At 42.2% G+C, this 25,588-nt stretch overlaps 1 pseudogene; it reads left to right on the top strand.

The window, feature by feature from the left end:
• Positions 1-25,588, top strand: part of LOC120060899 — a 61,523-nt pseudogene that overhangs the window by 24,219 nt on the left and 11,716 nt on the right.

Below are 25,588 nucleotides of genomic sequence, written 5' to 3'. Positions count from 1 at the left end.
CAATAATTGTTTCACCTCTTCCACAATCACTTTACGGAATTCAAAAGTACAATTCTTGTCTTTCAGAATTTGGTCAGATATACTTGGATGTGTAGTGTCAGCGTTTGTTGCTGACATGTCATGCCTAAGTTTGCTAATCTTGCCAACGAATAAATCATTAAAGAAGTTGGCAATATCAGTGGGTTTTGTGATGAATGAGCTTTTTTTCCCAAAATTTAATTTAAGGTGCTCTAAAGCTTTTTACTATCATTCTTTATATTTTTTATTTTATATATTTACATAGTATAGTTTATTTGCCAATCGGTCGTGCTGCCACTTTTATTTGCCATACCTTTCTCAACCATAAAATGTTTCAATTCCTCATCAATCTAAGGGGATTTAACAGTTTTTACAGTCATTTTCGTAAATGGGTGCGTGCTTATTAGTAACTGGAATAAGCAATTTCATAAATGTGTCGAGTGCAGCGTCTGGTTGCTCCTCATTACACACCACAGACCAGCAACTATTCTTTGCATCGTCAACATAAGAATCACTACAAAACGTATTGTATGACCTTTTATACACTGTATTAGGCCCAGCCTTTGGGAACTTTGGTTTTCCTAGATATGGCTACTATATGGTGATCACTACATCCTATGGATTTACATACTGCTTTAAAGCACATTTCTGCAGCATGGTAAAGATGTGATCAATACATGTTGATGATTTCATTCCTGTGCCGTTTGTAACTACCCTGGTAGGTTGACTGACAACCTGAACCAGGCTGAAGGCACTGGTCACAGTTTGAAACATTTTCTTGAGTGGGCAGCTTGAAAGCCAGTCAATATTTAAATCACCCAGAAAATACACTTCTCTGTTGATCACATACATTATCAAGCATTTCACACATATTATCCAGATACTGACTGTTAGCACTTGGTGGTCTATAGCAGCTTCCCACAAGAATGGGCTTTACTCCTGAATGGGAAAACTGAAAAGCATATTGAATGCAGAATCTCGATTGAACATGCTTTTAAGTTTAGGGTCCGTATTCATAAAGTGTCTCAGAGTAGGAGTGCCTTTAGATCAGTGCCGTTTCAATCATAATGAATAAGATTACATGGACAGGGGGGACCTCATCCTAGATCCGCACTTCTACTCTGACACGCTTATTGAATACGGGCCCAGGAGTAGAATAAATCTAGTTGATATGTTATATTTCTGATATAGCTCTACCTCACAACAGCCACTCACCCATTGACTTTGCATAAGGATGCATCTCAAAATAGCTTTGTATGGAAAGGTCTGCTGTTTAAAACTGTTTATACAGTAATTTGTTTAAGGGAGAGGATTGATACCCTTTTCATTCTCTGTAATGATATATATACAGTCCCCCAGTGAAAGTCTACACACCACTTGCACAGTCTTGTAACGGCTCTCGTTGGTGGTATGAAGAGTGGACCAAGGCGCAGCGTGGTAAGTGTTCATGATTCCTTTATAAAAATTTAAAAAACACTCAAACAAAATAACAAACGTGAAAACGAAAGCGCACAGTTCTGTCAGGCAGAAACACTAAACAGAAAACAAGATCCCACAACCTAATGGTGGGAAAAAGGGCTGCCTAAATATGATCCCTAATCAGAGACAACGATAGACAGCTGCCTCTGATTGGGAACCACACTCGGCCAAAAACAAAGAAACAGAAAACATAGAATGCCCACCCAAATCACACCCTGACCTAACCAAATAGAGAAATAAAAAGGCTCTCTAAGGTCAAGTCTTCACATTTTGCTGCCTTAAAATTACATCTTAAATGGGATTCAATTAGATTTTTTTGCGATCTATCTCGACAACCTACTCCACATTTTCAAAGTGAAAGACAAATTATAGAACATTTTCCAAATGACTTAGAAATACAAAATGAAGATGTATTGATTGCATATGTCTTCACACCCCAGAATGAATCCTTGGTGGAAGCAATTTTGACAAAAACAATGGACATATGTTGCCCTAAGAGTTGTGCAAAGTTGGTAGAATATTATTCAAAACAATTCACAGCTCTAATGGCTGCGAAAGGTGTTTCCACCAAGTATTAACTCTGGGGTGTGAAGACATCAAGACATTTGTTTTTTTATTTCTAATTAATCTGGAAAATGTTCAATGACTTTCTTTCACTCTGAAAAAAAAGTAGGTTGTGTAGAACTGTAGGAAAAATAATGTAATCCCTTTTTAGATTAAATGTTTAGGCAGCAAAATATGAAGACTGTGCAAGGGGTGTGTAGACTTTCACTAGGCACTGTATATATATAAATATATATATAAAAAACAGCAGCCCAAATCTGCTCTTGGTCAACCCTATTTGGCCTGTTAGTGGAATATCAGATAATTCAGATTTTTGGCATCTAAAAAAGATGCAATTATACAATGTTATCATTCAAGGCAGTACTATGCAATGACTAAGATATAAGGGACCAGTTGCTAGCATGGGCACTCCACTCTTCATAAAGACTGGGTCACTCTGAACTCTGCACCTCCCTTTGTGTAATGGTGGTGCAGCTGCTCGCTAGTCTCTCTCAGATCAGGGGTCTTAAATCAATGTGTGGCTGCTCACTAGGAAGCATAGACACAAGCATCCTCTCACTCTCTTCTGGTAGTTAGCTGTGTGCTCAGACTGTGACAGGCCCGTAGGCCATGGCCAGATGGCAGCACAGTTGCAATGCCAGGGGGGTAAGTGAGGAGGTTAGCTGGCATGGCATGGCAGTGGGTAAGGAGGTGGCCTGTTCAAGGGCACATTGTTAGTCCTCCAAGTGAAGAGGGGGAGGGGGGTGGGAGGAATGGATTTGAACAGGGCTGACCTGAGAAGACCCTGAATCTCAAATCAACCCCTAGCCCCTACCCCGTATACACTTGGATAGATAAGAGATGATTGGATAGGTGAAAGCGATATGGCAACAATTCCACCTGGCCTATCAGAGGGCATGATGGAGAAATTGACATATGAATATCTAGACAAAGCCATATCCTGAGCTTTGAATTGATTTCTGAAGGTTGGGGGGTCCATTCGTTTTCACTGTGACACATGTCACTCTACAAGCCATGTGTACTGTATATGGTATGTGTGACCTCCATCAACTGTGACATTGCACCATGAAGTGTCCTTCAACAAATGCCCTTGAAACATGTTCATAAGGCATATGTTTGGTCTACTTATGTCATTGCACCTATGAACAGCCCACCTTTCAACTCTACCGTAGGACAACAGCCGTTTAGTTACAATCGTGTCTGTCGTGCATTCTGTCAGTCATGTTTTACGTCAGGTTACTTTTGTCATTAGAGAGACAGCTGGAAATGAATTGCAATTATTTGTTACAGCTGGCAGTATCTCACTCAGTGTAACGTATTACTGAGATGTGTCAGGGAAAGGCAAGCTAAGTAGCACCAAATACAGAGCAGGGTCGTGTTCATTAACGCACACAACATAACACATTTTATCATAATCTGCATTGGAAAACCAGCATTTATTATTGGACAAGTCTAACTAGTCCCTCCTTGTTTCAATCTGTTTTCTTCCGTTTGGTAGGAACATGACCCTGGTCTTGAAGTGTGTGAACAGTGAGGGAGTTCATCTTGGCCAGTCAGCAGGGCACAATTTGAAGAACTCTTAGCTACCGCAGCTTCCACAATAACAGGGTATACATTACAACATATTAAGGCCTATATAAGATGCAAACGATGTTGTATGTTTTTCATAGTTTTATTGTGACCGTACAACAGTAACCTCACAACACTGTCAATCATGCTTGACAATATATATTTTGCTCTATATCTGAGTGTCACACATATCTCTGTTGATTGTGCACTTTGCCTTGATTCAAAGAGACACTGGAGTCACAGGAAAATAGAGTGTATTAACATTGGATGTGCAGAAGCGATAACATATATTATTTTAGGAGGGTGAGATGTAGCTCAAATCTTTTTCATGTTGAATTTTGAATCTGTCCTGTCATATGTACATGAGTGGCAACCATAATGTCAGTTAAAATTACATTTGCTTTGTTCTCCTCACTTTCACAGTAAAATACTCGCTGTGGAGCTATACAGAGCAGGTTTGCTCTGTAGAAATGTTCCGGTTTTGAATTCACTGACAGCATGGTTAAACAGGGTGGGGTCCCCAGTGACATGCAGTACCACTGTAGTTCTGAGTTTAGTACACTAGGATTCTTTATTGAATCCTCATTATTATTAGGTAACATTGCAATGAATATGGATTTCTCCTATATTCTTCATATTTATAACATCCTTCTTAAAGTTTATAGTAGTCTAGCACGTGTGAAAACTAGAATACTGTATGCAGAGTCTACTATGAAAATCATTGGACTCTCATGAACACTTCTTATGCTGCAATCATAAGATCCCCCCTTTTTTCACACAAAATGTATTTTGCCTAAGTGTGATAGGTTGGGTAAGTCTTCCAGACTTTTAGCACTTGTAGGCTAGACACTCGCAACAGCTGGAAGACTAATACATACTGTGGACAATGTACATTACTGCAAAGAAATGGGGTGCTGCCTAAACACGATACCTGGATTTAATTCATCCAAATGTACATTAGCATATTCATTGAAATTGTATTGTTCACCACACGTGATACAGCCCATTCACAATGGAAATTTTACATACTTTTTTAATATATCCCCATCCGGTGAAGAAACAAATTCTGAGCTTTCTCCAAATTCAATGTTATCTGTTACACCATTTTTTAAAACAGGTTTCCCTCTATGGAAAATGTAGAAATACTTGATATACATTATGAATTACTGGGCTCTGATTGGCTACTGGAGATTCTCCTTCCGTATGGCAACAGCCTAGAATCCCCCCTCAACTCTCCTCTCCTCTCCTCCCTCCCACCTAGCCCCCCTCCCCTTTTCTACTCACTGACCTCCTCCATGCTGCTTACCCCCTTCCCTGCATGCAGTTGGGCTCCTCTCCACCGACTGACTGCAGCATCTGGATGTTGTCGCCATGGCAACAGCAATGCCCCCCCCCCCCCCTTCCTCCTTTCTACCTCCTCCCCCCTTCTCTAATCTCGCTGTGCTCGCTGCCGCGCGTCTTCAGGCTTGACCTGGATTCTGTTGTGTGCTGGTTGACAGTTAGTCGGCCAGACGTGCGTGCCGGTCAACTGACTCCAGAGCCCGCTTCTCCTCCAAATCCCATCCCATCCCATCCCATGCGTTTGTAGAGAGAGAGAGAGAGAAAGAGGCATGTTGCACATGGCATCGGGGCTCTGTCCACCCTCCCTCTCCTCCACTGTACTTCAACAACACTCAGTTCCTCAGTGAAGTGAGGTTTTCCAGTCATTTTCCCCCTGTTTTGTTGAAAGCCTCTGTAGCCTGTACTGACTACAGAAACCAAAATGTCTGCCTCCTGCCTGTTCCTGGTGTAGTGGGTTTAGTCACACTAATGTTTACCGCTTGGATTCTTTCTGGTCTATTTATTGTACAGTTCCTATGTATGTACCCTGTTTGTTTGTGATTGAATGTGAACACAACACATCACTAAGACTATGTGTACATCAGTGCAGCTGTTGTGTGGGCCTGTGGCCTTATGACTCACGCGGTAATTCAATGAAACTTGGTTCTCTTCTGATGTTGAGGAGGTGTTGATGTCAAATCAATCACCCTGGACGGTTTTCTGTACATACTCTGGTTATGTCTACATGAGAAACTTGTTTGGGTTGATGTACCTGTTTTGCTTTTGGCTGTGGCTTCTATATCCAGTGCTCCATCTTTAGTAGCTGTGGAGTCTTGCTGTAGAGTTTCTCTTCTCTAGTGTTAAAGGGGAGAGCTATAGGGAAACCATCTGTTAATCAAAATCAATTTATTTAAAGTAGGTTTAATTTGCATAATGAATAGGGTGAACATTGACACATGACATGATTTGCATAATTGCCTGCTAACTAATATCCATCCTCCCTGTCTGCTACACACCCCTCTGATTGCAGTGGAGGTGATGGACCATCATAGGGTGCTGCATACTGGCTGCCTGGTGTCGGGGGTGCACACCCCGCCCATCCGCCGCAACAGCAAGCTGGCCAGCCTGGGGCGCATCTTCAAACCCTGGAAGTGGAGGAAAAAGAAAAACGAGAAGCTGAAGCAGAGCTCCACAGGTGAGCGAGAGAGAGAGATGGGGGAAAAGAGAGAGCGAGAAAGAGAGACCCATATGGAAACTACACAAACATGCACACATGCAGGCGTAGTAGATGATGAGTAAAAGGACTCGAGTAATGCCCCAAATCTTTAAAATGGCTTCCTCTATCTCAACTTACCATGACCCCAAATAGGACTCCATTTCTGTCAGATCAGGGGTCATGAAAGAAAGGACACAAAAACGAAGCCATTTCAGAATAGGGTCGTTCCATTTGAAATTAATCACTTTTTGACAGCACCCATATTGTATACCCCACCATACCATGAGACATCCATGTCTTCATCAATGAAAAATATTAACGGTTTGATATAATTTAAACGGTTACAATCAGGTTAGTCAAATTATTTTATAATGTATTTTTTAACCTTTGACATGAATTTTCTTAGTGCGTAAACTCTGATGTTTTTCATTTTCGCATATGCTGTAGCTTAGACCCTAATTTTCATCATCTGAGGTGTTTGTGTTGTGCACGTCATCGGTTGAGACAGCTGCATACCCTTGAATACAGGGTGCGTGTAATTTCAATCACTTCAGGCCACTACAGTTTAGCTGGTACACCATTGACATTTAGAACTACCACAAAGATGTCCGCTGGTCTATCCACCGCCGAATGTCTACTTAAATGCAAATGTATATTCTATTATCTATATTTCTATGATTTCAATAGGTTTCCTATGGAAGATTGTCAGTATAATTTAAAACAAATTATATTCCCATTCAAGTCAACATTCTCTGATTCTCTATTCAAGAGTATGCTAAGTCTCAACCGATTGCAGGCACAACCCAAACACCTCAGGTGATGTAAATTAAAGTCTAAGCTACAACATATGCACAAACAAAAATGGGTGGGTGTATAACACGAACGTCGAGCAACCCAAAGGCTGTGAGTGAATCTCATCACGTGTAACTTTAGTATTTTAGCTACCCCTTCCCTAACCGTTACCCTTTAAACCAACCCTAACTCCTAAACTTAACCCTAACCTAGCTAGCTAACGTTAGCCACCTAGCTAGCATTCGTAACAAATCATGCATTTTGCAAATTCGTAACACAATGTACATGTTTTGCTAATTCGTAACATATAATACAAATTGTAATTCATCACATATCATACTAAATGGGGGGTGGCCATCCACAAATTAATACATACAGTATTTTTTTATTTATCCTTTATTTAACTAGGAAAGTCAGTTAAGAACAAATTCTTATTTACAATGATAGCCTACCGGGGAACAGTGGGTTAACTGTCTTGTTCAGGAGCAGAACAGACATTTTTACCATGTCAGCTCGGGGATTTGATCCAGCAACCTTTCGGTTACTGGCCCAACGCTCTAACCACTAGGCTACCTAACATATCATCCTAAATGGAGTGTAAATTGTTTTTCTCCCTCATCAATCTACACACAATACCCCATAATGACAAAGCGAACAAAGCTTTATAGAAATTTTAGCAAATTTATAAAAACTGAAATATTACATTTACATAAGTATTCAGACCCTTTACTCAGTACTTTGTTGAAGCACCTTTGGCAGCGATTACAGCATCGAGTCTTCATGGGTATGATGCTACAAGCTTGGCACACCTGTATTTGAGGAGTTTCTCCCATTCTTCTCTGCAGATCCTCTCAAGCTCTGTCAGGTTGGATGGGGAGCATTGCTGCATAGCAATTTTCAGGTCTTTCCAGAGATGTTTAATCGGGTTCAAGTCTGGGCTGTGGCTGGGCCTCTCAAGGACATTCAGAAACTTGTCCCGAAGCCACTCCTGCGTTGTCTTGGCTGTGTGATTTGGGTCGTTGTCCTTTTGGAAGGTGAACCTTTTACCCCAGTCGGAGGTCCTGAGCGCTCTGGAGCAGGTTTTCATCAAGGATCTCTCTGTACTTTGCTCCGTTCATCTTTATCTCAATCCTGACTAGTCTCCCAGTCCCTGCCTCTGAAAACATCCCCACAGCATGATGCTGCCACCACCATGCTTCACCGTAGGGATGATGCCAGGTTTCCTCCAGACATGACGTTTGGTATTCAGGCCAAAGAGTTCAATCTTGGTTTCATTAGAGCAGATAATCTTGTTTCTCCTGGTCTGAGACTCCTTAAGATGACTTTTGGCAAACTCCAAGCGGGCTGTTATGTGCCTTTTACTGAGGAGTGGCTTCCATCTGGCCACTCTACCATAAAGGCCTGATAGGTGGAGTGCTGCAGAGATGGTTGTCCTTCTGGAATGTTCTCCCATCACAGAGGAACTCTGGAGCTGTCAGAGTGACTATCAGGTTCTTGGTGACCTCCCTGACCAAGGCCCTTCTCCCCTGATTGTTCAGTTTGCCCGGGCGGTCCAGCCCTAGGAAGAGTCTTGGTGGTTCCAAGCTTCTACCATTTAAGAATAATGGAGGCCACTGTGTTCTTGGGGACCTTAAATGCTGCAGCAATGTTTTGGAACCCTTCCCCAGATCTGTGCCTCGACACAATCCTGTCTCGGAGCTCTACGGACAATTCCTTCAATCTCATGGCTGGGTTTTTGATTTGACGTGCACTGTCAACTGTGTGACCTTATATAGACAGGTGTGTTTCTTTCCAAATCATGTCCAATCAATTTAATTTACCACAGGTGCACTCCAATCAAGTTATAGAAACATCTCAAGGATGATCAATGTAAACAGGATGCACCTGAGCTCAATTTCGAGTCTCATAGCAAAGGGTCTGAATATTTATGTAAATAAGGTATTTCTGGTTTTTAGTTTGTAATACATTTGTAAAAATTTCTAAAAAACTGTTTTTGTTTTGTCATTATGGGGTATTGTGTGTGATTGCTGAGTTTTTATTTGATTTTTATTCCCTTTTTGAGTAAGGCAGTAACTTAACAAAATGTGGGGAAAGTCAAGGGGTCTGAATACTTTTAGAAGGCACTGTATGTATGCAAAGTTTTGTTCAAATCTAAAGGGGTGCGGTCAAAAAGTGATTGAAATCAAAGGACCGACCCAATATGGAGATAATGTAATGTAGTCATGCTATGGAGACCATGACCGTGAAATAGAAGGTGTAGAATACTGCAGACTAAGCCCTGTACGTTGTCTCCCTGCAGATGTGGCATTGTCCAGTGGTTGCATCTCTCCCGAGCCCGGCTCCCCCTTGCAGGGCTCCTCAGACGGGACAGGCATGTTGGGGAGTTTTGGGGGGTCGCTCAGCGCCACTCTCACGGTCAGCAGTGTGGAGTACCTGGGCCCAGAGGAGGAACTCCCCCCGCCAGGTAGGACAGCCCAAAAACCCTACAAAGAAAACTAAGACCCAATCCTAAATCCTATGGTTTATTATGCACTTATGGAGATATGAGAGGATTTGATTGGTATATATGATGAAACTTCCACCTCCTAGCCTGTCATAGGTCAAGGTGGAGCTACAGTTTTTGGACAGCGAAGCAATTTTTTTTATTTTGGCTATATACTCCAGCATTCTGGATTCGAAATCAAATTAGGAATATGAGCTGAAAGTACTGAATTTCGCCTTTTCTACTTTGTACTCCTTTAGAAGAAGATTAATTATTTGACACAGGATAGGATAGCCGAGAAGTCTACCATCAACCGTATTGCTTTCGCCAGTGACACATTTCAGAGTAATCAAACTTACAGAGGGCCATAGAATTCGACTGAATCATTCGTGTGTATCTTTGATAATAGTTTATAGGCATGTCAAAGGGACTATATAGACTTTCAAAATATATCTTCTAACCACAATTGTATTTTTTCTTTATAATTATGAACAATTATTTTTAAACTTTTGACAGTATTTACAATAGGAAAAACTCAAGATACATGATCTATGATATGGAGCGATCACCATTTTATTATTCATGTTCTTATACTGTACAAATTATTCAAAGTAGGTTACGTTTAGCCACATGATACTCACAAGAGCCACTAGGGGGCAACGGAGAAAATGTATAAACAACCAGAATGGTACTTATAATAGCATCGTTCATTCACTGACAACAACTTTCTCACAGCGAATGGTGGCACCTGATTTAAACTTTGATTTAACTTAATTAAACAAATGTCTTTCAGCGGCTGAGCCTCCAGAGGATTGTGAGCCAGAGGAGGAGAGCAGTCAGAAAACAGAAGAGGAGGGAGAAGAGGAGGCGCAGCCTAGTGCCGATGCCTCCGATGAGGTCCAGGAGGGCATAGAGGAGACGGAGGAGAGACTAGAAGAGGAAATACCTCGAGGAACCACGCCACCTCCAGTAGCGGCCAAACCGGTGATGCCACAGCTGAGCAGTGGCGAGGGTGAGTAGGCTAGTGTAGTGTATCAGGGTAGGGGTCAATTCGAATCGAACTCATTCCAATTCCAATTTTTCCTCATTGAAAAGCATTGAGAAAAATTGGAATTGATTGAAATGGAATTAACCCGGTTGGAGTATATTAATAGGAAGGGACCATCATGCCAAAACACATAGGCCTGCGAATACATACACATGTACTGCGCTGCACTCACAGACAAGGGTAGTGTGAACCCCACATGTACAAGCACACAAACACCCAAAAACATGTGACGGAGACCATCCATGTACGGCCGACCAGGATTCGATCACACATCAACAATGACACAAAACTACAAAATCTAGCATGCTTCCTTCCTACCATTACCTTACCAATAGTTTTGTTTGGCTGAGGGTAACACTACTTTGTCATGGCATGATGGGTACTACTAGCACACACAGCTAACTAGCTGACATCTGCTACATATACTTAACACAACACACCAAAGGATCACACATCTGTGCATGAAGAGGATGGACCACCCATACCACTAGAGTAAGAGTTTTTAAAATTCACATTGAGCATGCGATTATGGCGGATAGTCAGATTAATATAATAGTTTGATTAAAACGTTTACATGCTTTGCAAGAAGGCCGATTTCCCATAATAATCCTGTTTACATGGATACATCTGAAATCAGGCTACCTGATAGCACTCTGATAAATGCAAAACATCGGCAATCAAAATAAACGTTCTACCACATCGACCATGTTATTTTTGGGAAGCATATTTGATTCTGAAAACTACTTCTAAGACGCATACATTCAGTAGTTCCGAACCCGGCTCGCTCGGCTGGTGCTGGCACATGCACAGATCAAATAAATTGCTGGAACACCAATTAAGGTGTTTACATGTCCTAATAATTTGAAAGATTGCTCAGAAAACCAGGTGTTTTAATCGGCATATGCTTACTTCGTTTTTTGACTTTACACCGATTAAGATAAGCTGAGGAAGGTGTTTACATGACTATTGCATAATCTGCCTACTGCCATAAACAGTTTCATATGGAATTATTCCTGTACATGTAAACGTACCCATTGTGGACCACTCAAATCGTTTTGAGACACTGTGCTGTCATAGACAAACAAAGTACAGATTTTAATTTGGAGTCATCATCATCTAAACATCATTGGTATCAGTTATTACATGGTACATAAGGTCATCTATACATGCATAAACAAATACAAAGTACAGTAGATACCTGACCTCTGTCTTTCTTTGCCCCTCAGACCCATCCCCTGTGTCCTCACACTTGGCCAACTCTTTCCTGCCTAAGGAGCCTCCCAGGGCTCCCGAGAGCCTGGCCTCCATGGTGTCCCTGCGAGGGCCCCTCTCCAACTCCTCAGGGTCTCCTCACCTCACCAATATTATGCACCCTCCAATGCCCCCTAGCTGTATCATGGAAGAACTACAACGAGCCTTTGCCTCAAAAGCGAATCGGCAAGAAAGGTGAAGAGCACCACCCATTCACTGCAAACAGCCATATAATCTCCCCATCATGTGACCGGGAGTTCATGTTGTCTCTAATGTTTGGTAAAACTTAAAGCCTGTGGATAGAATTCTTTATAACTTGTTATAAGCATATATGAGCCTTTATAATGTCTTAAAATGAAGTTTATTATAATATGTTAGGTCTCTGTATCAACAGTTCCACTGACTCAAAATGGCTGGTATTTAGTCATGCTCATTATGAGACGATGATAGGACATTATAAACACGGTCACACATGCGACTAGACATTATCATGTCTTACAATGCATTATAACTGGATCATAATGCATTATACCTACTGGTGTTGAGTAAAGTGTTATTTAATGTTCAACCCCACATCTAACCTCAACATCATCCCTTTCAGTGATGTTACAGCCAATTAGCTTACTACCGCCATGTTGCATTTTCACTATCCCATAATTGAAGAACCCAGTGTTCACTCCTATGGTATCTTCACCACATGCTCACCCATCCACGTTAACTCCTACCTGTTACCTTTCAAATTGACCAAATGCTACCTCCCATACTAACCTGCACTGCCTTGCTAACCCGTCCATTAACCCCCCCCCCCCCCCCCATGCTCCCTCCTCCCTCCCGTGTCCCCTCAGTGTGCATGGGCCTGCTGAGCCGTGCTCGCCCCCTTGGCGGCGCTCTGACGGGTGGATCTCTCGCTCCTCCAGCTCGGAGAATCAGTCGGTGGCGGGTGGTGGCGTTGTCGACTGGCTCCACCAAGCGGAGAGGAAGATGGAGGCGGAGGAGAACAAGGAGAATGTGCGTCTGGACCAGTGCTTCTCCGACAGCTCGGGCCTCCCCCATGATCAGGACGACTGGAACGACTCTGTCATATCCGGTGTGTCCATTCTTAAAGGAAAGATCGCATAAAATGATATCCACCAAATGAACAACATAGATTAATGACATCCCCCTTGTTAAACTAATTCCCAAGCAATATACAGTTGAAGTCGGAAGTTTACATACATCTTAGCCGAATACATTTAAACTCAGTTTTTCACAATTCCTGACATTTAATCCTAATAAAAATTCCCTGTCTTAGGTCAGTTAGGATCACCACTTTATTTTAAGAATGTGAAATGTCAGAATAATAGTAGAGAGAATGATTTATTTCAGCTTATATTTCTTTCATCACATTTCCAGTGGGTCAGACGTTTACGTACACTCAATTAGTATTTGGTAGCATTACATTTAAATTGTTTAACTTGAATCAAATGTATTGGGTAGCCTTCCACAAGCTTCCCACAATAAGTTGGGTGAATTTTGGCCCATTCCTCCTGACAGAGCTGGTGTAACCGAGTCAGGTTTTTAGGCCTCCTTGCTCGCACACACTTTTTCAGTTCTGCCCACAGATTTTCTAAAAGATTGAGGTCAGGGCTTTGTGATGGCCACTCCAATAACTTGACTTTGTTGTCCTTAAGCCATTTTGCCACAACTTTGGAAGTATGCTTGGGGTCATTGTCCATTTGGAAGACCCATTTGCGACCAAGCTTTAACTTCCTGACTGATGTCTTGAGATGTTGCTTCCATATATACACATCATTTTCCTCCCTCATGATGCCAGCTATTTTGTGAAGTGCACCAGTCCCTCCTGCAGCAAAGCACCCCCACAACATGATGTTGCCACCCCCATGATTCACGGTTGGGATGATGTTCTTCGGCTTGCAAGCCTCCCCCTTTTTCCTCCAAACATAATGATGGTCATTATGGCTAAACAGTTCTACTTTTGTTTCCTCAGACCAGAAGACATTTCTCCAAAAAGTACTATCTTTGTCCCCATGTGCAGTTGCAAACCGTAGTCTGGCTTTTTTATGGCGGTTTTGGAGCAGTGGCTTCTTCCTTGCTGAGTGGCCTTTCAGGTTATGTTGACATAGGACTCGTTTTACTGTGGATATAGATACTTTTGTACCTGTTTCCTCCAGCATCTTCACAAGGTCCTTTGCTGTTGTTCTGGGATTGATTTGCACATTTCACACCAAAGTACGTTCATCCCTAGGAGACAGAACGCGTCTCCTTCCTGAGCGGTATGATGGCTGCGTGGTCCCATGGTGTTTATACTTGCGTACTATTGTTTGTACAGATGAACGTGGTACCTTCAGGTGTTTGGAAATTGCTCCCAAGGATGAACCAGACTTGTGGAGGTCTACAATTCTTTTTCTGAGGTATTGGCTGATTTCTTTTGATTTTCCTATGATGTCAAGCAAAGAGGCACTGAGTCTGAAGGAAGGCCTTGAAATACATCCACAGGTACACCTCAAATTGACTCAAATTATGTCAATTAGCCTATCAGAAGCTTCTAAAGCCATGACATAATTTTCTGGAATTTCCCAAGCTGTTTAAAGGCACAGTCAACTTAGTGTATGCAAACGTCTGACCCCCTGGAATTGTGATACAGTGAATTATAAGTGAAATAATCGGTCTGTAAACAATTGTTGGAAAAATTACTTGTGTCATGCACAAAGTAGATGTCCTAACCGACTTGCCAAAACTATAGTTTGTTAACAAGAAATTTGTGGAGTGGTTGAAAAACGAGTTTTAATGACTCCAACCTAATGTACTTCAACTGTAGTTGAAATAGACTTTAAAAAATAGACTTTTAGACTTTTACTTTATAACTCCTGGGCTAAACTTTTTTTGGGAAAACAGACAGACACAAATGGCAGACACAGCAGTTTTAATCTGACAAATTGAAAAAGCTTGTTTTGTTTTTGGTGGGCATTATGGACTCTCCTAAACTTGAGATGTCCACGTGATTTACAAGAAGGTTTAAGTTGCATGTGAACATTTTAGGTTAGGTTTCTGTCCTGTGAGAGTGATCTTGAAGTGATCGCTGACGTCGTTTGTGTGTGTGTGTGCAGGTACACTACCTTGCAGGCTAAGGAAGGAGCTGTTGACGGTGAAGCTTCGGAATCGGCCCAGCAAGGAGGAGCTGGAAGACCGGAATATTTTCCCGGCACGGACCGAACAGGAGCGTCAGGATATACGCCAGCAGATCGAGATGAAACTCGCCAAGTAAGTAGTCATCTTCTCTCCTCACCCACTCCTTTCTCACTTCATCTTTCCATAATACCTCACATCGTCTCGTCACCCCTTTTTCTCAAAAGGCATTGGAGAAGAAGGTCCAAGGAAAGGGACCTTGATCTTCTTCTCCAATATGGTTGGGAAGGAGGCAAGGAGCAAGGAATGGCGAAAAGGCCAATTGAGAAAAATCCCATCTAGATCACATCCTGTAGGCCGACCTCAATGACACCTCTTCCTCTTCAACATCTTTCCTACCCTAGAACAGGGGTACTACTAATTGAGAAGGTCCAGTGTTCACAAATTCCCTAGATGGCAAACGTACGGATGAATATTGTCCTTTATCAGCACTGTGGTACAGCGTAGTAACAAACATAGTCATCTAGGACTTAGGAAACATGTTGTTATATAAAATGTACATTAAATGAGACTAAGAATTTGAATTAATTACAATTTCTTTCAAATGTAAACATGTGCAAAATTGCATCAACATTGCTGAGGAACAAAACATTTAAATAAAATCAAGTGCATGTTTTCTGAAGAACAAAGTTAAAAAAAAATAAGTTTAACAAAAATAATAATCTTAATGCACAGAACGTCACTGTGGGCCATACAATATTCATGTATAAGTCACTCTGTGCCTTGTCCTGCATTAATGAGAGAAATGACACTTTCTGTCTCCTGCCAATGCTTTGAACTTAGGCACAAATGGTGTGAGAGCAACTTTGAGACACTGGTGCAGGTGTTCATTAGTGAGCCTGGTGCGGTACTTGTTTTTAATGAAGTTAATTGTGGAGACGGCTGATTAACCGCTGTATGTGGAGCCAAACATGGTCAGGATTTAGTGGCAGTTTCTTGAGAACATGGACATCAGCTGCAGGCACTATCTTTCCCAGAAAGTGACAGGGTCCATCACTCCATTTATAGTGATTTAACATCTACCCATCTGAAGATCTGTTTTGCTTCTTCTGACAACCTTGTCACATTCGTGACCAAAAAGGTGTTCTGGATGAGCAGAAGCAGTTCTCTTCCAAAAGTGAAATCATTAAAGCGAGCCTTGAAGTTATCCATCAGCCTCTGGAAGAAATCAACATGGTTGGGAACAGCTTTGTCTCCCTGCGTTTGCACCAGAAGATTGGGGAAGTGGACAAGTTCTCTCTGGAGATAATTCACCAGCATTACCAGCATTACGACCAAGAATACGACTTTCCCGAATCGGATTCTTTGTTCGTACCCACCAGGGCAATTTAACTGATTCCAGAGGCTGTTCCAAAACACTGCGGGCGGAAAAGAGGTACTCGGAGGGGACTTTTAGTCCGACTCAGGAGGTGCGCACAACACCGACCGCTTCCGAGTCTATTACTCGCTAATGTTCAGTCTCTGGATAATAAAGTTGACGAGCGCAGGGCGAGGATTTCCTTCCAGAGAGATATCAGAGATTGTAACATACTCTGTTTCATGGAAACATGGCTCTCTCGGGATATACTGTCTGAGTCCGTACAGCCAGTTGTGTTCTCAGTTCATCGCGCAGACATGAATAAATATCTCTCTGGGAAGAAGATGGGTGGGGGTGTATGTTTCATGATTAACTACTCATGATGTGATTGTGATAACATACAGGAACTCAAGTCCTTTTGTTCACCTGACATAGAATACCTCACAATCAAATGCCGACCGTATTACCTCCCAAGAGAATTCTCTTCGGTTATAGTCACAGCCGTGTATATTCCCCCTCAAAGAACTTCACTGGACAGTATGCAAACTGGAAACCACATATCCTGAGGCTGCATTTATTGTAGCTAGGGATTTTAACAAAGCAAATTTGAGAAAAACGTTACCAAGTTCTAACAACACATTGTTTGTAGTATTTGCGCTGCTAAAACACTCGACCACTGCTACTCCAACTCCCGGGATGCCTACAAGGCCCTCCCCCACCCTCCCTTCAGCAAATCTGATCATGACTCCATTTTGCTCCTCCCTTCCTATAGGCAGATACTCAAACAGGAAGTACCTGTGCTATGGACTATTCAACGCTGGTCTGACCAATCGGAATCCACGCTTCAAGATTGTTTTGATCACGCGGAATGGGATATGTCCCAGGTAGCCTCTGAGAACAACATACGCTGATACGGTGACTGAGTTTATCAGGAAGTGTATAGGAGATGTTGTACCTACTATGACTATTAAAACCTACCCTAACCAGAAACCGTGGATAGATGGTAGCATTCACGCAAAACTGAAAGTGTGAACCATCGCATTTAACCATGGCAAGGTGACTGGGAATATGGCTGAATACAAACAGTGTAGTTATTCCCTCCGTAAGTCAATCAAACAGGCAAAACGTCAGTATAGAGACAAAGTGTAGTCCAATTCAATGGCTTACACACGAGACCTATGTGACAGGGTCTACAGACAATCACGGTATACAAAGGGAAAACCAGCCACGTCACGGACACCGTCTTGCTCCCGGACAAGCTAAACACCTTCTTTGCCTGCTTTGAGGATAACACAGTGCCACCGATGCGGCCCGCTTTCCTTCTCCATGGCCAATGTGAGTAAGACATTTAAGCATGTTAACCCTCGCAAGGCTGCCGGCCCAGACGGCATCCCTTGCTGCTTCCTCAGAGCATGCGCAAACTAGCTGGCTGGAGTGTTTATGGACATATTCAATCTCTCCCTATCCCAGTCTACTGTCCCCACATGCTTCAAGATGTCCACCATTGTTCCTGTACCCAAGAAAGCAAAGGTAACTGAACTAATTGACTATCACCCCGTAGCACTCACTTCTTTCATCATGAAGTGCTTTGAGAGACTAGTCAAGGATCATATCAACTCTACCTTACCTGACACCCTAGACCCACTTCAATTTGGTTATCGCCCCAAAAGATCCACAGACGATACAATCGCCATCACACTGCACACTGCCCTTGTCCATCTGGACAAGAGGAATACCTATGTAAGAATGCTGTTCATTGACTATAGCTCAGCATTCAACACCATAGTACCCTCCAAGCTCATCAATAAGCTCGAGTCTGAACCCTGGGTCTGAACCCTGACCTGTGCAACTGGGTCCTGGACTTCCTGACGGGCCTCCCCCAGGTGGTGAAGGTAGGAAACAACACCTCCACTTTGCTGATCCTCCCCACAAGGATGCGTGCTCAGCCCCCTCCTGTACTCCCTGTTCACCCATGACTGCATGGCCACACACGCCTCCAACTCAATCATCACGTTTGCAGACAACACAACAGTAGTAGGCCGGATTACGAACAATGACGAGACAGCCTACAGGGAGGAGGTGAGAGCCCTGGGAGTGTGGTACCAGGAAAATAACATCTCACCCAACGTCAACAAAACAAAGGAGCTGATCGTGGACTTCAGGAAACAGCAGACGGAGCACCCCCTTATCCACATCGATGGGACCGCAGTGGAGAACGTGGAAAGCTTCAAGTTCCTCGGCGTACACATCACGGACAAACTGAAATTGTCCACCCACACAGACAGTGTGGTGAAGAAGGCGCCTCTTCAACCTCAGGAGGCTGAATAAATTTGGCTTGGCACCTAAAACCCTCACAAAATTTTACAGATGTGCAATTGAGAGCATCCGGTTGGGCTGTATCACCGCCTGGTACGGCAACTGCACCGCCGGGCTCTCCAGATGGTGGTGCGGTCTGCCCAACGCATCACCGGGGTCAAACTACCTGCCCTCCATGATACAGCAGCACTTAGATCTTCTGCACAGATTCTGTCAGACCCGGGCCCTGACAGTAAATCTCAGTAAGACAAAAATAATGGTGTTCCAAAAAAGGTCCAGTTGCCAGGACCACGAATACAAATTCCATCGAGACACCATTGCCCTAGAGCACACAAAAAACTATACATACATTGGCCTAAACATCAGCGCCACAGGTAACTTCGACAAAGCTGTGAACGATCTGAGACAAGACAAGAAGGGCCTTCTATGGCATCAAAAGGAACATAAAATTCGACATACCAATTAGGATCTGGCAAAAAAATATATATATTTTTTTATTTCACCTTTATTTAAACAGGTAAGCTAGTTGAGAACAAGTTCTCATTTACAACTGCGACCTGGCCAAGATAAAGCAAAGCAGTGTGACAGAAACAACAACACAGAGTTACACATGGAATAAACAAGCGTACAGTCAATAACACAATAGAAAAAAAATAAAGTCTATATACAGTGTGTGCAAATGGCATGAGGAGGTAAGGCAATAAATAGGCCATAGTAGCAAAGTAATTACAATTTAGCAGATTAACACCAGAGTGATAGATGAGCAGATGATGGTGTGTAAGTAGTGATACTGGTGTGCAAAAGAGCAGCAAAGTAAATAAAAACAATATGGGGATGAGGTAGGTAGATTGGGTGGGCTGTTTACAGATGGACTATGTACAGCTGCAGCGATCGGTTAGCTGCTCAGATAGCTGATGTTTAAAGTTAGTGAGGGAAATGTAAGTCTCCAGCTTCAGCGATTTTTGCAATTCGTTCCAGTCACTGGCAGCAGAGAACTGGAAGGAAAGGCGGCCAAAGGAGGTGTTGGCTTTGGGGATGACCAGAGAGATATACCTGCTGGAGCGCATGCTACGGGTGGGTGTTGTTATCGTGACCAGTGAGCTGAGATAAGGTGGAGATTTACCTAGCATAGACTTATTGATGACCTGGAGCCAGTGGGTCTGGCGACGAATATGTAGTGAGGGCCAGCCGACCAGAGCATACAGGTCGCAGTGGTGGGTGGTATAAGGCGCTTTGGTAACAAAATGGATGGCACTGTGATAGACTACATCCAATTAGCTGAGTAGAGTATTGGAAGCTATTTTGTAGATGACATCGCCAAAGTCGAGGATCGGTAGGATAGTCAGCTTTACTTGGGTAAGTTTGGCGGCGTGAGTGAAGGATGCTTTGTTGCGAAATAGAAAGCCGATTCTAGATTTGATTTTGGATTGGAAATGTTTGATATGAGTCTGGGAGAAGAGTTTACAGTCTAGCCAGACACCTAGGTATTTGTAGTTGTCCACGTATTCTAAGTCAGAACCGTCCAGAGTAGTGATGCTAGTCGGGCGGGCTAAATACTTGAATCAGTTATAGAAACCATTGCCCTTTATGGAAATTGAGCTGCACTTCCTAACCTCCTGCCAAATGTATGGCCATATTAGAGACACATACTTCCCTCAGATTACACAGACCCACAGAGAATTTGAAAACAAATCCAATTTAGATAAACTCCCATATCTATTGGGGCGAAATACCAGTGTGCCATCACAGCAGCAAGATTTGTGACCTGTTGCCACAAGAAAAGGACAACCAGTGAAGAACAAACACCATTGTAAATACAATCTCTATTTATGTTTATTTATTTTCCCTTTGTACTTTATTTAGCACATTATTACAACACTGTATATAGACATAATATGACATTTGAAATGTCTTTATTATTTTGGAACTTTTGTTAGTGTAATGTTTACTGTAAATGTTTTATTGTTTATTTGACTTTTGTTTATTATCTGTTTCACTTGCTTTGGCAATGTGAAACAGATAAAAACAAATTTAAATCTATCCCCCTTTGTGTCAACTTCCCTTTGATGGCCTCATGGATATCCTCTCCCATGTGTGTGCTTCCAGATTTGTTAAGCCCAACAGCTCCTCACAGGATTCCTTATTTTTAAAATCTGATAAACACCAGAAGCTGGGCATTATCAGTGTTATTCATCCACAGCTAATGAAATGCATGGTGCATTCTGAATGGCCTCATCAACTTGTGAAGTTAAATCTTCAGCTAATATTTCAGTTCTCCTCATTGCTGTGGAATCTGCCAGTGGGATATGTTTGATCTTTTCCCCGAGTTCATATTTTTGTTTACCTTAAAACCTCACTAGGGTATGTGGGACGGTAGCGTCCCACCTCGTCAACAACCAGTGAAGCTGCAGGGCGCCAAATTCAAAACAACAGAAATCCCATAATTAAAATTCCTCAAACATACAAGTCATTTACACCATTTTAAAGATACACTTGTTGTAAATCCAGCCACAGTGTCCGATTTCAAAAAGGCTTTACGACGAAAGCACACCAAACGATTATGTTAGGTCAGAGCCAAGTCACAGAAAAACACAGTCATTTTTCCAGCCAAAGAGAGGAGTCACAAAAAGCAGAAATATATATAAAATTAATCACTAACCTTTGATGATCTTCATCAGATGACACTCATAGGACTTCATGTTACACAATACATGTATGTTTTGTTCGGCAAAGTTCATATTTATATCCAAAAATCTGAGTTTACATTGGCGCGTTATGTTCAGTAGTTCCAAAACATCCAGTGATTTTGCAGAGATCCACATCAATTTACAGAAATACTCATAATAAACATTGCTAAAAGATACAACTGTTATGCATGGAATTTTAGATCCACTTCTCCTTAATGAAACCGCTGTGTCAGATTTCAAAAGAACTTAATGGAAAAAGCAAACCATGCAATAATCTGAGTACGGCGCTCAGACGACAAATCAAGCCAAACAGATATCCGCCATGTTGGAGTCAACAGAAGTCAGAAATAGCATTATAAATATTCACTTACCTTTGATGATCTTCATCAGAATGCACTCCCAGGAACCCCAGATCCACAATAAATGTTTGTTTTGTTCGATAATGTCCATCATTTATGTCCAAATACCTCCTTGTTGTTCACGCGTTCAGTACACAATTCAAACTCACGACGTGCGTGCAAGTCCAGCGGAAAGTACGGATGAAAAGTCCAAAAAGTTATATTACAGTCCGTAGAAACATGTCAAACGAAGTATTGAATCAATCTTTAGGATGTTTTTAACATAAATCTTCAAAAATGTTCCAACCGGAGAATTCCTTTGTCTGTACAATTGCAATGGAACAGAGCTCGCTCTCACGTGAACGCACGAGACTGAGCTCGTGGCTCTCTGGCAGACCTCTGACTCATTCCCCTCTCATTCGCCCCCACTTCACAGTAGAAGCATCAAACAATGTTCTAAAGACTGTTGACATCTAGTGGAAGCCTTAGGAAGTGCAATATGACCCCATAGACACTGTGTATTCGATAGGCCAAGAGTTGAAAAACTACAAACCTCAGATTTCCCACTTCCTGGTTGGATTTTTTCTCCGGTTTTTGCCTGCCATATGAGTTCTGTTATACTCACAGACATCATTCAAACAGTTTTAGAAACTGTCAGAGTGTTTTCTATCCAACTCTACTAATTATATGCATATTCTAGCTTTTATGGCTGAGTAGCAGGCAGTTTAATTTGGGCACGCTTTTCATCCAAAATTCCCAATGCTGCCCCCTACCCTAGTGAAGGTAGGTGTCAGCTAGGTGTCAGCAACTTCACACATGCGCATTCTTTTACCATCTCAGCATCTGAATTATTTTTCGTTTTCCCAAAACCCAAACTATCCTCAGTGAACACTCCATTGCACATTGTTGGGCTGTAAGGGAATTGACAAGGACTTTAGTGGACTTCTCATATTGGGATTTGAGTTGGTTAATCTTGTTTGTTCTCACCTCCGTGTTCAGGGGATACGTCTGATCGAATGTATTATGCCTGGTGCCATTATGGCGTTTAACATGGGCCCTTTTCACGAGAGCTACGGACTCACTGCATATCAGACACATTGGTTTTGTGCTAGTTGTGGGGAGAATGAATACTGTTCCGTCCACTCGTCTTTGAATATACAGTTTTCAGATTCAACTTTTTTTTAATAACAAGCCATATTAAGAAAGATAAAGGTAACTAAGCTCCTATCTGTGATATTTACAGTTGAACCTCGGTTAAATCTTTCTGTTTATTTCTGCCTGCTTGTCCCAAGGTTCCGCAGAGGATATTTGGATTAAAGTGATTGGGTAAAACGCAGCCTCTTGTATTTGCATATAACCACTCGATTGGATTAGACGGGGCACTAGTAGAGACGGGCGTTGCTTCGGGAGAAAGAGAGAGAGAGTGAGAAAGAGAGGTTGCTGAGTTAAAGAGGCCCGCTGCGTCCGGTAGATAAAAAAAAAAAGCTGTCTAGAAACATTGGATTGACTTTTATATAACAAAATGCAATGTTGTCCGGTTCTCTGGGTCCGGGTCTGGACCACAGTCCGCCAGTTGAGTTGGGCGGCCCTAGAATGTATGTAAGCAGACCTGGGTTCAAATACTATTTGAAATCTTTCAAATGCCTGCCATATGGGTAGGGTTTGCAGGTCTGGAACTATTCTACTGGTAATCACAAATAAAGTATTTGAAAAATTATTAAAAATAGTTCTTGAACCCAGGTCTGGATGGAAGACATTAACCTGAAGGCTCTTTCAGGACATAAGACCACACCATTGATATTGATTGCATATGAATGTCAATATAAATACAGTAAATTCCAGAGCAACTTACAGGAGCAAATAGGGTTAAGTGCCTTGCTCATGGGCACATTGACAGATTTTTCACCTATGAATGTCCATGAGAGGAGAGTCTGAACGGTGAACAATGAGTGATAGGAAGGGATGAAACTGTAAACTTAATGGTAGTGGTTATGTAATGTTGAACAGTGGAGGGTTTAGAGCGGAGGTGAGAAAGACAATCTGATCTAGGAGGATTACCTCCTTGGCTTGCATTGACTTGATTTGCGTCCGTCAGTTAATCTGGCATACATACTCTGGAATTGATGCTTGGACTCGGCCAATCCTGATCCTGGATCAGTCGCTCTATTGTGTTGGATTCATTTTACAGCGGCCAGGTGCTAAACCAGCTGATTGAACTAATCAAGGTCTTGACCAAACCAATCCCTAGTTGAGGAAGAGAGATTTCATCACCAATTGGAGTAAGATCCTGCAAACTTGAAATGTGGTTCATTTGTGGACCTGAGTTATACAATTAGAATGTGGTTCACTATGGTGGTAAAATACCCAGATTCCTTTTCAAGAGCAAAAACTCTTTGATTTCAAGAATGTTACTGGAGAGTTAAAGATAAAAAATCAGGAATCCTGAATTTCCTGTTTTCTATTGCCTTGTTTGTGTTTGTGTACTGTTTAGGTTTACTGTATGTGCCAACCACACACAAGACATTCCCTCACAGGAAGTTATTAGAATTCGAACTTCCAGTAACAGTCTTAGCTATGTACAGGCCAGTGGGACACTATGGATGTGGATACATCACACTTCTCTAAACAAAAGCATTTAGAATGTTCTCGTACTGTATGGTTTCTTATTTGCGGAAAAACACAACAGTTTGCTACGAGGGCAGAATGTGAAGGAATTTAAGAACTATAACTGCTGTTGTTTCTCATCACCATTTTGTGAAGCTAGGGGTACACCATCATGTTACGTAACCAGCCATGTAATAACTCACAGTTGAGTGCTACTCATCTTCAAGAACAAGATTTAACAGTCAGACTCCCATGGAAACGATCAACATCAGGCTATTCTTAGTTCCCGCTCGGACCACAGGGTCCTCAAAGTGTAATATTGTCACTGGACAACAAAAACAACTCACTACCGGCTGCAAACAAACACCTTATCTAAAAGGCCAGAGCAAAGCAGCATGACTCCGGCTTGCGTAAGAGCCCCAGGCAGTGTGCTCTGTGAAGACAGGGGGTTCCTCTAGCATGGGAGTGAGATGTGGAGCTGTCTGGGTAGAAGGTCACGTTGAGTGCACCATTGTAGGCTAGTCACACAAAAGACCACAGATCTGCGCAAAAACTACCATAAAGCATTATAATTATTTCATTTAAATGGATGTATTCGATGCACACAATGCAATTGCAAGTTGTATTTGGAACTTCCGTCGAATAATATGCTTTCCTGTCTATATGAAATATTATAGTTATTTTGCTCACTGCTCAATGGTCACGTGCACTGCCATTTGCTTCTGCGAAATTCTGTCTTGAAAAGAACTGTCACCAAATCCTGGTCTTGGAGAACAACTGTGTGTCCTGTAGGCAATGTGTACTGAATTAGGCCCATTGAGATGAACTGCTGAACACAATTCAGGGGACCGCTATACATCTAACATTTCTCCCCCTAAATGTCTTAGTTTTGACCGTTGAATTAAGCCTGGTTATGATGTGATTGTTTGGTTGAAACTAAAACCTGTATACACAGTGGGCCTCCAGGACCAAGACTTAGAGTCCTGAGAGATCACTGTGGAAGATAACTCAAAGGAGCATAGGGCACAACTCAAGCAGCCGGTCCCAATTAGTTTCCTACATCTTCCTCAGTGGCTCCCTGTGAGTTTTGCAGGGTGGAAGCAATGTGGTGAAAGCTCCAACACTACATTGCTCCTACCTATCCAGACTACTGAAATCAGCAAACATTGAAAGGTAAGGGGAAGGGGCAGGTGTAGGGATCGGTTTGGGATTATCCTACTATATTGTAATTTGTGCTCCCATTTTCTAGCCACGGTTACCTCCAGACAAAATAGAGACCACATATGAAAAGGTCCACTGTAAATTAGTAAACGTTCCGATTCCCACACCAGTGTAGACATTTTGTTGAGGTCATGAGCTGCTTATTCCTTCTTTACGTGGTGCCATTAGTGTGTACAGTGCATACGGAAAATATTCAGACC

Source organism: Salvelinus namaycush, chromosome 16 (genome assembly GCF_016432855.1).
Source record: "Salvelinus namaycush isolate Seneca chromosome 16, SaNama_1.0, whole genome shotgun sequence".
NCBI lineage: Eukaryota > Metazoa > Chordata > Actinopteri > Salmoniformes > Salmonidae > Salvelinus > Salvelinus namaycush.
Note: the sequence above shows the minus strand (reverse complement) of the source record. Positions and strands in the feature narration are given on the sequence as shown.